The sequence below is a fragment of the Heterodontus francisci genome, chromosome 3 (assembly GCF_036365525.1).
Source record: "Heterodontus francisci isolate sHetFra1 chromosome 3, sHetFra1.hap1, whole genome shotgun sequence".
Classification (NCBI taxonomy): Eukaryota; Metazoa; Chordata; class Chondrichthyes; order Heterodontiformes; family Heterodontidae; genus Heterodontus; species Heterodontus francisci.
In genome coordinates this window covers 179,516,116-179,531,862 of record NC_090373.1, presented here as the reverse complement: position 1 = coordinate 179,531,862, position 15,747 = coordinate 179,516,116, and the positions used below count along the sequence as shown (strand labels likewise).

The 15,747-nt window shown below is 44.3% G+C and overlaps 1 protein-coding gene across 4 annotated transcripts in view; it reads left to right on the top strand.

Annotated features, from left to right (window-relative positions):
• daam2 (dishevelled associated activator of morphogenesis 2) overlaps positions 1–15,747 on the top strand; it is a 391,719-nt gene that overhangs the window by 78,796 nt on the left and 297,176 nt on the right. The window contains exon 2 of one of the 4 annotated variants that reach the window (XM_068027782.1): positions 389–515. The exons of the other annotated variants lie outside the window; for them this stretch is intronic. The gene's annotated coding sequence lies outside the window, so the exon portion shown is untranslated. The remainder of the gene's footprint in view (positions 1–388; positions 516–15,747) is intronic. 4 annotated transcript variants of the gene reach the window in all.

Genomic DNA, 15,747 nt, shown 5'->3' with positions numbered 1-15,747 from the left:
GCAGCTAAACAAACTGCAGCTGGGCTGACTTGAAATGCAAAGCACATTCATTCACTGCAGAGAAGCGAGGAGAGGAAAGCAGGCCAGCCGCGCAGTCACAGTGTAACACTCCAGCATTCAAGAGCAGCTTAACTCCTGGGGAAGAAAGAAGAAAAGCAAGACCTGCTATACACACATTCATAGATTAGTAAGACAGTGAAGGCTCATAACGCACAACGTCTTCCATCTGGCTCTACTTTATAATTGTGTGTGCCTGTGTCAGTGTTCTCCTGTTGAAAGCCTACGCAGGCTAAATGGTGTAAGGAAGACCAAGAAGACAAGCCACGAATTGAGTGATAGCTACCCTGATTCTGATCTCCTTTTCCCCTGCCCTGTTCCCTACACCCAGCTCCCACAAATTGTAATCAGTGCCCAGGACAAGAATCCATAAGAAGACGTGACGGAGAAGGAAGGAAGCTGCAACAGGAAAAAAGGGCATTGAGGCGCTGCATTCTGTCACCAGTAGATCTGCACGAGTAAGTACAAGAAGGGAGGTTACTCGTTGTTGTTTTGCACTTGCTGCTGCCATCATCTAGGAGTTGCTTGTAGTGCTGATATTCTAGAGAGGCACTTGCATTTTGTGTCAGTCCATTGCACGTGGTGTCAAAGTTAACATTGTCGGAACACTGGTGGCAATTAATGGCGAAGAAGATGGTTTACTTGATCGGTTCTTAAGGTGGCGCTGTTTGTAGTTTTCAGGTTCAGTTCCCTCGAAGGGCAACTCCAGAAATTGCGTTCCGCAACAGCTTGTGAATGTCTCTGCAGGAATATACTGTGCTGTCAATTTGGAGTCAGTTTTACAATTGGAAGAGTTGCATTGAATTTTTATGGGCAGATATAAATGGCAGTGTACCATTGTGCATTTCTCAACCATCAGTAACTCGATCAGGATGGGCTGCCCCTTTAGGAAGAGATCAGCCTCTGTAAGGAATTTATGTCTCCTGATTGCAATAAGTCCTGACTTAAGTGAAAGCCGCTGCAGCAGATTACAAGCATGCCAGCCCAATTAGTGGGAAAATAAATAAAGAACGACTTGCATTTATTGAGTGCATTTCACAACATCAGGATATCCCAAAGCCTTTTACAACCATTGAGGCTGTTTTTAACTGTAGTCATTGTTGTAATGTAGGAGATGTTGCAGCTAATTTTGTGCACAACAAGGTTTCATAAACTGCAGTGAGATAATGACAAGACAATCTGGGCTGGGTTTTAGGGCCCCCCCCCCTCAAGGCGGGATCAGAGGCAGGGGGGGAATATCATGACGGGTGGCAGGAAGGGCAGCAGGGCAGAGGGCCCGCCACCTTCCCGGGGTGGGATAGACTGCCGACGGCCTTCTCGCCCAGAGGACAACTGAGGCCCTTAAGTGGCCTATTAATGGCTAATTAGGAGCCTCTTCCCACCGATGCTGAGATCTTACCAGTGGCGGGGTGGGGAGGGGGGCCTCCGCTGTGCGGGGGGATGCCTTGTAAAATGAGACACCCTCCCTGCGGGCTTGGGCGGGGTCCCTCCTCCATTGGCAATTTGTGGCCCACAGAGGGCCCCCACTGGGAACCCATTCACCCCTGGGCCCCCCTTCCTCTGACTGCAAGACCACTCCCCAGCTCCCCCTTGCCAGGGCCTTCCAGACCCCACCTGGGTCCAAGGCCCAACTCCCAGAGATGCTACCGATACTGCTAAGCTGCCGGCCATCTGATTGGCTGGCAGCTCTTGGAGGCGGGATCCCCGTCCCTTTAAAGTTTTTAAAGGGATGGGGATCTTGCCTCCTGACACAAAAAGACCGGAGGATCACTCAGGGGGGCCGAGAAAATGCAGAGGCGGAGATCCCCTGCCTTTTCGGCCCAGTTCTGGGAGCCTCGCCTCCAGCACAAAACCCAGCCCTCTATTTCTTTTCGGTGTTGTTTGATGGATAAATAATGGCCAGGACACCTTTCTTCACCTGCTCAACTTTTGGGTTTGGCATTTGATGTGGCACCTATTAATCGGAACAGTAGTTTCATTGCTCATTTATTCTGAATGCCCCTTATCTCGTAGCCCTCCACATAGTGGAGGGAACTTATTTTAAACACTTTAATAAAATTCTAGTCAGCCTCTGATCAATGGCTTTCATTGGCCTTTTTATTGAGCTATTAAGCTATTGGGAAATTCCGTGCCTGCCTGCCTCTGTTCCCACTCCCATATCGGCACCAAAATACTGCCGGAAGTATCTTCTCATCCACTCTTCTCCCATTCACTTTATCACAATCACAGCCCTTTCAACTTGAACATGTTAAGTGTCAAACTCAATTCAGAACAGATTGATTCTCATCTCCATTTCTAGCTTCCTCCCACCGAATGTTATCTTCACGCATTTTCTTTCAATGTAGGCCTCTGCTATTAGTACCTGTAGTCACCATCTTGCTATTCTATCTGTCATTTCTTATTCAGGTGGAATGCCAAGGCTTCAAGCTCTGCCTGTCAATAAACATTGCTTGTCCCCCAAGTGCCGTTGGGACATTTTTTGGCCCAGAATTCAGATACCTTGCTGCCAGCCTTCCACACTTGACAATGTAACCTCCATGCCCTTCCCCCTCAATCCCTCCTGCCCCACATATCATTTCTAGGCTCAGGTCATTCATTGCCAGTGCCAGGCCCTCTACCTCTACCACTGCATATCAACCTGCCCCTTCTCTTCACAATCTATCTGAGATCAAGCTTTAGTTCGAGGCGGCCTGAAGTACCTCCTCTGTAGCTCTGCACCAAGAACCTGCAGAGATATTTCTGATCCTAGCACAGGGAAAAAAGATATCGACAATCCCTTCACCAGAAATAGACTGGAAGCTTGTTAGAACTCCGTTGAGCATAGATATTATGGTTTTCTGTGCATTTCTAAAGAATTGTCATTTGTTCAGCGTCTTTCTAAAAGCTCATTGCTTCATTTCCCTCTATTTCGTTCCATTTCCTCTCTCGCATTGATAATTGAAGTATCTTTGTTCAGCTGGCACATAGTTGCAGTTAGGACGGGTGCATTCTTTAGTTCACCTTCAGAAATCCCTGTGTTATTAAAGATTTTGCATTTATATAACAACTTTCATGACTATAGGATGTCCCAACACGGTTTACAACAAATGAAGTACTTTTGAAATGTAGTCACTGTTCTAGTATATTGCATTGCAATAGTACACACTTATTTCTTATTGTTCGTGGGATGTGGGCATCGCTGGCAGGGTCAGCATTTATTGTCCATCCCTAATTTTAGTTTAGAGATACAGCACTGAAACAGGCCCTTCGGCCCACCGAGTCTGTGCCGACCGTCAACCACCCATTTATACTAATCCTACACTAATCCCATATTCCTATCACATCCCCACCTGTCCCTATATATTTCCCTACCACCTACCTATACTAGGGGCAATTTATAATGGCCAATTAACCTATCAACCTGCAAGTCTTTGGCATGTGGGAGGAAACCGGAGCACCCGGAGGAAACCCACGCAGACACAGGGAGAACTTGCAAACTCCGCACAGGCAGTACCCAGAATCGAACCCGGGTCCCTGAGCTGTGAGGCTGCGGTGCTAACCACTGCGCCACTGTGCCGCCCAAATTTCCCTTGAGAAGATGGGGCTGAGCTGCCTTCTTGAACCACTGCAGTCCATGTGGGGTAGGTACACCCACAGTGCTGTTAGGGAGGGAGTTCCAGGATTTTGACCCAGTGACAGTGAAGGATCAGTGATATAGTCCCAAATCAGGATGTTGTAACTTGGAGGGGAACTTGCAGATGGTGATGTTCCCATGCATCTGCTGCTCTTGTTCTTCTAGATGGTAGAGGTTGTGAGTTTGGAAGGTGCTGGCAAAGAAATCTCGCACTGTTTGTTTCCTTTTCGAATTTAAGTGGGTCAACACTCAGACATAAAACTGATTGGAGAGGGAACTCTCCTTTCTTGCAGCACTTCTCTTTCCAAGGAGAATGGGACTGGTACATAACGAGTGGCAGGGTCATGATGATTAATCCTGTTTCACTTGTTAATGTGGTTTTCCACTCTCGCACTCAGTTAAAATTACTAAAAATATGCAACGCAACAATGCTAGTATACATATGAGATGAACACACACACAAGTAGATACAGAGAAGACGGAAGAATTAAACGGGGAGGTTTTGACTCTTACAAAGTCAGTGGCTCTCAATGTCTTTTGATCACCACTATTGACAAAACCCATCTCGCTAATTGAATCAGTGAGCACTCCCATTGTCTCTCAATGCAAATGTGCAGCCATGTTTTAGCTGTTCAGTTCTGGGATCCTTTTAAAAAAGTTATATTCAATGTCCAGTAAAAAGTTCAAGTAGTGTCCCATATGATGAAATTAATATGTTTCCATTTGGCCAGTCTGCTTTCTGTCACACTTTGGAAAAAAGGGGCATGTTGTGGGATGACCTTAAGAGGACCGCCTTAAAAAGCTGTAAGCGAAGGTCACTGGAGGAAGTGATGTCGCATTACACATGACCAGAGAGTTGTGGGTGTAGCTGGACAGAGTGAGATGTGTTTATATGTGGCTTGTGCAGTAACTGTATGTGTATATACTATATATATATATAGTATGAACATATAAATTAGGAGCAGGAGTAGGCCAGTCGGCCCTTTGAGCCTGCTCTGTCATTCAGTAAGTTCATGACTGAACTGATTACTCCACATTTCCCCCTAACCCCGATAACCTTCCACCCCCTTGCTTATCAAGAATCTATCTTCCTCTGACTTTAAAATATTAAAAGACTCTGCTTCCACCAACTTTTGAGGAAGAGAATTCCAAAGATGCACGACCCTCAGAGAGAAATAATTTCTCCTCATCTCTATCTTAAATGGGCGACCCCTCATTTTTAAACAGTGACCCCTAGTTTGAGATTCTCCCACAAGGGGAAACATCCTTTCCACATCCACCCTGTCAAGACCCCTCAGGATCTTATATGTTTCAATCAAGTCGCCTCTTACTCTTCTAAATTCCAGCAGAAAGAAGCCTAGCCTGTCCAATCTTTCCTTGTAAGACAGCCTGCCCATTCTAGGTATTAGTCTAGTAAACCTTCTCTGTACTGCCTCCAACGCATTTACATCCTTCCTTAAATGAGGAGACCAGTACAGTACACAGTACTCCAGATGTGGTCTCACCAATGCCCTGTATAGCTGAAGCATAACCTCCCTACTTTTGTGATCAATTTCCCTCGCGATAAACGATAACATTCTAGTTAACATGTTCTAGGTAAGTTATAATAAAAACCCATGTTTTCTTTGGATATTACTTGTGGTCCTGTGAGTATTATAATAGTTCACATATCAAAGGAACAAGTAATATTACAGTATTGGCCACTGGAGAAAACATGGGATGCCTAGCATAACCGTATACCTTTAAAAAGGCTGAAAATACCATACTTTTCAGATCAAATCAAGGCACTGCGTTAAACCCAAGTCAGATTTGTTTACAAAACAAATGCACAGAAGAGCAAGACACAGCACAACACTGAAAGTACAATGCTTAAAGCAATATATAGATTGTCCACAGGGGGTTAAAATATGCTTTTTAGAACGTATTTCTCACAGTTTGATGAGTGACAGGACTCTTGGATGAAACAGTGATTGGTAGACCTTCACATATACATGATGCCAGTTCCCAAAGTTCAGAACTTCAGATAAATCTGAGTAACCAGAGCTTTGATTTATTTTTGTTTCAATAGAACACCTTTTGAAATACTACTATTGCCTTTGAAGTTCACAGGCAGCAGACCAGCACAGCAGAATTCACATCTCCTGGGTAAGCTGTTCATGTAGGGATTATAACCTTTTTTTCCTGCCTAAACAATCAGAATAGTTGAATTTGACTCTCTTTCCAGTTAACCTACATAAATCTACATTTCAAAATGGCCAGTCGCAACCATCAAACAGAGTTGTTGACAAAGACCCAAGAGATAGACATCCGCGATAGACATCTCCAGTTGCCATAGTCTGGTATATAGCCAGATATGTGCTCACTTGCTAGGAAACATTGAACTTCCCTCAGAGATACAGTTGTCTGTTCCCAATGTTTAACTCACACTTACACTATCTATCTAAAATTGCATACAAATACAACACAGAAATCCCCAATTTCTCAAAAGCCTTCCAACAGAACGGGTGCAGCTTGCAGTCACTGGTTGTCGTAAACCCAATTCTGCTCTCTCAGTGCAACTTCCAGGAGAAGAAAATCTCTTGGGAAAGTGTTTCCCTGACCCCCAATTAAAAATTCCAAGAGGCTGATGTCATATTCCAATCTAAACTATTCAACCCTGACCAGATGCATTCCACTCATGACCTTCCCATGGTCCCAACAGGACAAGATTTACCGTGGAATATTTGGCCAGAGGATGAGGATTCTTAACCCTGTAGTTTCTCTTACAACAACATATTTACCCAGATCCTTTCAAAAGATACTCATCATTGTCAAACAAATGAGTTGTGAGGGAAGAGTTGAGAAACTTGAGCTCTTCATCCTTAAAAGGCAGCAACTGAAAGAGAGCTTGTCAGCAGTATAGAAGATGTAAATTGTGAAGATTACTTGGCATCAGGTGGCAGGACTATATCTCCAACGCAGAAGTCCTTGAAGCGGCCAACATCCCCAGCTTATACACACTACTGAGTCAGCGGCGCTTGAGATGGCTTGGCCATGTGAGCCGCATGGAAGATGGCAGGATCCCCAAAGACACATTGTACAGCGAGCTCGCCACTGGTATCAGACCCACCGGCCGTCCATGTCTCCGTTATAAAGACGTCTGCAAACGCGACATGAAATCGTGTGACATTGATCACAAGTCGTGGGAGTCAGTTGCCAGCATTCGCCAGAGCTGGCGGGCAGCCATAAAGACAGGGCTAAATTGTGGCGAGTCGAAGAGACTTAGTAGTTGGCAGGAAAAAAGACAGAGGCGCAAGGGGAGAGCCAACTGTGCAACAGCCCCAACAAACAAATTTCTCTGCAGCACCTGTGGAAGAGCCTGTCACTCCAGAATTGGCCTTTATAGCCACTCCAGGCGCTGCTTCACAAACCACTGACCACCTCCAGGCGCGTATCCATTGTCTCTCGAGATAAGGAGGCCCAAAAGAACTTCAAGATAAGCCATGATGGTCGGACAAGGGGATGCAGGGTCAAAGTGGCAAATTTGGAACTGTTGTTTGGAAATTCTTCTTTGCACAAGGAATAATCAACAGGTGGATCACAATAGTCTTTTTGGTTCTATTGTTTCCAAAGACACATGAATTGGACTCCTGGAGGCAAATAGAAGAAATCCCTGAGAGTGTTTCTGTGATGGAGGAAGTACAGGTTCTTTCTGGATGAAACAAAAGAAAGAAAGCCTTACTGTAGTGCCTTTCATGACCTAAGGATGGCCCAAAGTACAAATTACAGTCAATAAAGTAGTTTTGAAATGTAGCCAATGTGGTAAGTCGGAAGCACAGCAACCAATTTGCACACAAGTTCCCAGAAACAGCAATGTGATAATAACCAGATGATCTGTTTTAGTGATATTGCATGAAGAATAAATATTGTCTGGGACACTGGGAATAAATCACCTGCTTTGGATGGATGAGCTTAGAAGAGCTGCAAGATGTTTCTCATTTTTATCCCTCTTGTGATTAACTTGAACTACCCTTTATTGGAGTCCTCTACATGTATTTATTACTCTAAGGGAGGAATGTCTTCTAACAGCACATCTCTCTTGTGGTCAACTGGTTTTTGTCCTTGCATATTTTCTGTCTAGGCTTACACGTGAGGAGTGATCAGTTGGGTGAGGTACTGGAAGGCTAGTGACATCATGGGACTGAACTTTACCACGAGTCAGTGGCTTCAGAGCGATGTGGAAAAAAACCTGAGGAAAACCATCATTTTCCACCACAGTGAACACCTGTTCACCTGTTCAGTTGCATCTATTTATATCATTACGTTGCATGCATTTGAATTGCTTTCAGAGAGAATGGATTTGGAGTCTGAGGACTGGCTGCCCAAGTTTTACTGAGCTTCACATTGCTGCAATCCAGCAGTTTCTCAAAAGGACTAGGGTAGAGTGAGTGGGTCTAAAGTTGAAAGTTCATCTGAGTTTTGAGAAGAAGTGCTGGCTGGGTGTACTAGTCCAATTGTGCAATCATAGGGTCATACAGGATAGAAGAAGGCCATTTGAGGTGTCGAGACAGTGCCAGCTCCTTGAATGAGCCATTCAATAAGTCCCATTCCTTTTCTTTATGCCCATTATTTTCCTTTTCAGGTAAGTATCTAATTCCCTTTTGAAAATTACTATTGAATGTGCTTTCACAACCTTTCAGTTAATGCGTCCCAGATTTTTTGCCATTTATCTTAAAAATGTGGAGTTGGCTTCAGTTTAGTTCCTAAGTGTTCGTTGCTATAGTCAATGAGATGCTGGAGGCCGACACCGATGCTGAAACTGCTCAAATGCCTCGCCTGAATTTTAGACTCAAGGGGGCTTAATTCTTTTTTAGCAGTCTGGCTAATGTATTCATGTTAAATTTGTGTTTGTGCTATTTTAACAAATACTTTAATCTGTTAAAATAAATGGGTTAATGACTGTGTTAAAATAGGGCAGACAGGTTAAAATAATGCAGACAGGAATTTAGCAGGAACACTTCAGTGAGTGTGCTGTAATTAGTATAGGGAGGGAATTAAACCCCAGGGTGTCAAACTGGAGAAGATACTGGTGCAGTTATGTTATTCCACTGTTAATTATCTACATATTGCTTGATTAATAAAATATTAGCACCAAGCATGCCTGGGTCAAGTATGGCATATTTAAAAAAATTACATTTATATTGCACTTTTCACGACATCAGGACATTCTGAAGTCCTTTACAGCTAGTGAAGTCGTTTTTTAAAAGTGTACTCACTGTTGTAATGTAGGAAATGCGGTATTGGCAGCCAGTTTTGTAGAGTTATTTGCAGCACAGAAGGGGGCCATTCGCCCATCAAGTCCATGCCAGCTTTCCATGGAGCTATGCAGTCAGTCCCACTCCCCTGCAAGTTGATTTCTCTCAGGTCCAAATTCCTCTTAACATCAGTGATTCTCCACTTCCACCATCCTTGTGGGCAGTGAGTTCCAGGTTATTTCCATCCGCTGAACAAAAAAAAATGCTTCTTCATATTCCACCTGCATCTTTTGCCCAAAACTTTCAATCTGTGTCCCCTAGTCCTTGCACTATTTGTTAATGGGAAAAGTTTTTCCTTCTGTGACAATCAGGTGAGGAGGGGTCAAAAGACCTTGTTCCTCTCCTTGTTTGACCGCAACAGGGTTTATGTCTTTTAAACAGTGAATGTGCTTGCCAATTCAGTGTGTTTAACCCTTTAGCAGCTATGATCATAAAGGAAGCAATCGGATAGGTTTTCTTGAGTTTAAACAAGGAAGAGGTTAGTTTATTGTACTTAAAATCTAAACCTGATCGAAATAAAATAATAAAACTATGCTCCAACGTTCACACTGACACACACAGAATCTCACACACACACGCAAATAGGTTTCAGAGTGATGAAGAATTCTTTGGGTTGGATTAGAGTCCAGAACAAGTAAAAATAATATACAGTCTGTGGGGTCTGGTAATTCAGTTGCCTTCTGGCTGAATTCTTGGTTCCGATGTCTCTGGCTGGTAGAAGTACACTTTGCAGCTGGCCCACCTGGCTCAGGTTTTTCTTGGAGACAGTGATGTAGGTGGTTTTCTTCCCCAGAGTATCTGTCTGTAACAATGGCAGACTTGGATTTTCCGCAGGCAGACAGATTTTGAACTTGCGATGTTATCTGTGGAGAGAGAGAGAAGACAGCCCCACTAGGGTCTTGCATGGATTAGCCTCAAAAGCTTGCGTGCTGTCTGTAACAAAACTCCCAAGTTTTACACAGCCTGCGAGATTGTCACATGGTTCTCTCGATACCTTTTTTTTAAATGAGGTCCAAAGTTTAAAACCCAAATCTCTCTCAGGTTGTATTGTCGGTGTTTACCCCTTGGACGTACATCTCCACTAGTGAACGCTTCAAAATCGCTTTGAATGTCCCACTAAACGAGGGTAATACTGGATAATCTACTCAGCTATCCAAGCCATTGTCCTGGATGGGAGCCTTGTTAGACATGCATCTCCAATTTGATGTCCTGGAATGAGAGGTATTTCAATGCAAATTGTGGTGGCCATCTTGGCTGCCCACTTTTTAAAAGTCAAATGTAGGATCCCAGCTTTCCTTTTTAAAAGTTAATGTAGTTTTCCAACCGATTAATTAAAAGTCCTCATTCAGCATTGCATGTTTTCTTGACTCTTGTCTAACTTATCTAAGCCTGTCATATTCTTGTACCCTTCTATTAAATCTCCCCTCAATCTCCTTTGTTCTAAGGAGAACAAACCTAGCTTTTCCAACCTAACCTTGTAACTAAAATTCTCCATCCCTGGAACCATTCTAATAACTCTCCTCTGCACCATCTCAAGGACCCTCACATCCTTCCTGAAGTGTGGTGACCAGAACTGAATGCAATACTCCAGTTGAGGCCTAACCAGAGCTTTATAAAAGTTCAGCATAATTTCCCTGCTTTTGTACTCAATGCCTCTATTTATGAAGCCCAAGATCCCATATGCTTTACTAAAAACTCTCTCAATATGTCCTGCCACCTTCAAAAATCTATACACATGCACCCCAGGTCCCTCTGTTCCTGCACACTCGTTAGCTGAGCAAGGTCCCACAAAGTGCACATTAAATCTCTCTATTCTTACCCCCAGCAATGTGCCTTCATGCCAACGTTTTGCAAAGTACCTCCCTCTGCTCCAGTGTGTATTACACACACCAGCCATCTTGAGGCTTCTTGACATGAGATGGCCATTATCTGGCAACCCTATGACATGGACCCATGAACACCAAGTACTGAGTTGAGATTACCCAGACTTTTTTCAGCTCAGAAAGCCAGTGGATTTTCATCCTGGGCTGGATTGGAACAGGAGTCCCAGAGGTGAAAGGTCAGTGTGCAACGTCACGGCGCAGTATGAGTCCCATGTGACACATTGCTGAATTAATATCTGCTAGTACCATCTAGTGGACCTGCAGCTATACTCATCCATCTTTAACTCTACTGTATTGACAGACTGTCTAATTTGGATGATGTCATATACACTCATATAACACTAGAGTGTTAACTATCAGTAGCTTCTTAGACATTTGTCTGGATCTAAGCTTGATGGGGCTGACTTCACTAATAGGGTACAAAGTATGTGTGTGTGTGTGTGTGTGTGTGTGTTTTCTTCTTTTATGAATTCATGTCAGGGAATGCTGCCAGCTCATTCTCGGTGAGTGCTGTTTGTAAGAGGTTTTTTTTTACATCAGAGCCTAATGAATGAATCTCTTTCACTTCGCCTGGTGTCACGTGGAATTCTGGAACTAAAGACTGTGAAGATTGGACTAATCACTGTCCGGCTGTTCTTCACGGGTGTTAAGAACCGCAAAGAGCTGCCCCAGCACGATTGGCAGCCTAGTTCGGAAAGGAATTGTAACAGCGAGCCAGTCGCCTTGTGCTTGTCATTCTTCTAGCCTCTGAAGAATAGATTCATGCACGACTGAAAAATGTTAGAATGCGGATTAACTGTGTCAAGAGTTTTATAGCCCAGAGGAAGGGGTTGTTGCATTCCAGCATGTATCTGCCTGAGAGGGTGGGGATGGAAAGTGGAAAGAAATGTGTTTCATTCGAGTGTATATCTATCTGGGTTAGGATTGGGTTGGAATATTGTATTAATTTACCCATTGAATGGGACAGTGCAGCAGGAGGACATTGTGCCTGAGTCATCCAGTTAGTCCCAGTCCTTCCACTCTGTCCCCATAGCCATGCGAATTTGTCCTTTTCAAGGAAAGAGGTATTGAATGATGGCATGAATTTACCTGGCTGTGGTGGGGGCGTGGTTGTTGCATTTTTGTATATTTCGGATGGAGGGAAGGTGGCGGTGTTGCATTTTGATATGTGCTTGTTTGGGAAGGTGTTGGGGGGAGGGGTAAATTTTCAGAATATTTTCTTGGGGAGGGGGCAACATTCAAACTGACCCTGCCACCTCTGCCATCTCTCTCTATCATCCGCCACCATTTTATGGCGGCCTTGAACCTCGATGTGTGGAAAATGGCTGCCAAGTTTCTTTACATTAGAACAGTGACTACACTTCAAAATGTACTTCATTGGCTGTAAAGCACTTTGGGACATCCTGAGGCCATGAAAGCTGCTATAGGATTGCAAGTTCTTCCTTTCTTTTCGTAGCTGCATCTTGAAATTTTCCATGGATATCAAGCGCTCGGCATCCTATCCCACCATGATATTTGTTTTCTCATGCCGCGGGTAACCAATATTAAAATACTTGCCCAGAACAAAGCTTCACAGTAGAAATATAAAGCAGTCTGTTCCCTGTGCCATTTTGTGCAGGGACTACTTCGTAAACGGTTCCCAAAAATTGGCTTCATCCCCTCTCCGTTTGTGGGAATTTCCATTGGTGGTTCTTTAACACTTAATATGCTAAGTCTCAGTTATTTTTGGAATTAAAATGGCCTCTTTCCAAATAATTCAAACTTAAGTATGTAAAGGACCATTGCAATCTGCTGATTCTCAAGTTTGAAAAATCCCGTACACTACTTGGTCCCTCATATTCCCTTCAGTCACTTTCTCTGTCAGAGATCTACCCAGTCTACAGTTGAATTTGTCAGCACTGTCTGCCTTTCCTGTGTCTCTGGGTAGTTTGTCCCACATTCACTGTCCTTTGTATAAACTAGTCAAAATAGGAAAATGTGCCCTTTCCAACTGTCGTTGAGTCTGTGTCTCCCCAACTACCCTCCCCTCACTCACCACCCCCCACCCAGCTTGTTGGTGCTTCTGATCACCTTGACACTTTTGAATCCTGTTAACACATTTTAACTTTCTCTCACAGCCCAATTTTCTCATTTTTTACATCGCCCCTGTCCTGAAGTTGCTTCCATTTTACTGGGGCTGCAGTACTTTGCCCAAGAGATCACTCTTGATGTGTGAGCCTGGAGAGGGGGAATCACAGCCAAACCTGATCATATCCTCCTCTGACCTCCACGCCCAGTGCAGTAGAGATCTGAATGAATTACGAATGGGAACTCTGCCCAGCTGAATGTAGGGGTGGATTCTCGAGTACCTTACCCGCCAGCCAACACAGATTGAAAAATCACATTGCACTGTCCAAGCGATGAGCGACTTCAGTTATGCAGAGGGACTAGAGAAGGTGGTATGTTCTGCTTAGAGCAGGGATGGTTAAGGGAAGATTTCATAGAGGTGTTAAAAATTATGAGAGGTTTTTGTGCATGATGCCAATGTCCAGTTTCCAAAGTTGTAGATAGAGAAAAACTGCTTTCTGGCGGAAGGGTCAGTAACCAGAAGACATGAATTTAAGATAATTGATAAAAGAATCAGAAGGACGATGAGGAGAATTCTTTTTGACGCAGTGCATTATTACAGTCTGCAATTTACTGCCTGAAAGGATCGTTGAAACAGATTCAACGGTGTATGTCGAAAGGGAATTGGATAAATACTTGAAAAAGAAACATTTGCAGGGCTATAGATAAAGGGGTGGGGTGGGGTGGGGGTGGGGGGGGTGGGGTGGTGGGGTGGGATGCAGGTGGTGGGACTTGGACTAAGGGATTGCTCTTTCCAGGAGCTGGCACAGGCATGATGGGCCAAATAGGCTCTTTCTGTGCTGAAAAAATTCTATAATCCATTGATGGTGGGAAAAGTTTCTGGCAGCTAGTGAGTAACCAGAAAATTACCCTCACTTCCATCCTGTGCTAGAGAAATTTGTCTATTGAATTAAAAATTGAGAATGGTGGTAGAGGCAGGTTTGCAGGCCTATCTCTCAGGGAGGAGCGAATGAGACCATGACAAAGGACAACTGCAAAGTGCACTTCAAGGGAACAGCAACCATCGCTTGTATTTATATAATGCCTTTAATTTAGTAAAACGCCCCAAGGCAATTCGCAGGAGTGTTATCAAACAAAACATGGCACTGAGTGACACAAGGAGATATTGGGCCAGGTGACCAAAAGCTTGGTCAAACAGGTAGGTTTTACGGAGCATCTTAAAGGAGGGAAGAGAAAGGTAGACAGGTGAACAGGTTTAGAGAGGGAATTCCTGAGCTTAGGGCCGAAGGTAGCTGAAGGCACGGCCTCCAATGGTGGAGCGATTACAAAGAACAAAGAACAAAGAAAATTACAGCACAGGAACAGGCCCTTCGGCCCTCCAAGCCTGCGCCGATCCAGATCCTCTATCTAAACATGTCGCTTATTTTCCAAGGGTCTGTATCTCTTTACTTCCTGCCCATTCATGTATCTGTCTCGATACATCTTAAAAGACGCTATCGTGCCCGCGTCTACCACCTCCGCTGGCAACGCGTTCCAGGCACCCACCACCCTCTGCGTAAAGAACTTTCCACGCATATCCCCCCTAAACTTTTCCCCTCTCACTTTGAACTCGTGACCCCTAGTAACTGAATCCCCCACTCTGGGAAAAAGCTTCTTGCTATCCAACCTGTCTATACCTCTCATGATTTTGTACACCTCAATCAGGTCCCCCCTCAACCTCCGTCTTTCTAATGAAAATAATCCTAATCTACTCAACCTCTCTTCATAGCTAGCGCCCTCCATACCAGGCAACATCCTGGTGCACCTCGGCTGCACCCTCTCCAAAGCATCTACATCCTTTTGGTAATGTGGCGACCAGAACTGCACGCAGTATTCCAAATGTGGCCGAACCAAAGTCCTATACAACTGTAACATGACCTGCCAACTCTTGTACTCAATACCCCGTCGGATGAAGGAAAGCATGCCCTATGCCTTCTTGACCACTCTATTGACCTGCGTTGCCACCTTCAGGGAACAATGGACCTGAACACCCAAATCTTTCTGTACATCAATTTTCCCCAGGACTTTTCCATTTACTGTATAGTTCACTCTTGAATTGGATCTTCCAAAATGCATCACCTCGCATTTGCCCTGATTGAACTCCATCTGCCATTTCTCTGCCCAACTCTCCAGTCTATCTATATTCTGCTGTATTCTCTGACAGTCCCCTTCACTATCTGCTATTCCACCAATCTTAGTGTCGTCTGCAAATTTGCTAATCAGACCACCTATATTTTCCTCCAAATCATTTATGTATATCACAAACAACAGTGGTCCCAGCACGGATCCCTGTGGAACACCACTGGTCACACGTCTCCATTTTGAGAAACTCCCTTCCACTGCTACTCTCTTTCTCCTGTTGCCCAGCCAGTTCTTTATCCATCTAGCTAGTACACCTTGGACCCCATGCGCCTTCACTTTCTCCATCAGCCTACCATGGCGAACCTTATCAAACGCCTTACTGAAGTCCATGTATATGACATCTACAGCCCTTCCCTCATCAATCAACTTTGTCACTTCCTCAAAGAATTCTATTAAGTTGGTAAGACATGACCTTCCCTGCACAAAACCATGTTGCCTATCACTGATAAGCCCATTTTCTTCCAAATGGGAATAGATCCTATCCCTCAGTATCTTCTCCAGCAGCTTCCCTACCACTGACGTCAGGCTCACCAGTCTATAATTACCTGGATTATCCCTGCTACCCTTCTTAAGCAAGGGGACAACATTAGCAATTCTCCAGTCCTCCGGGACCTCACCCGTGTTTAAGGATGCTGCAAAGATATCTGTTAAG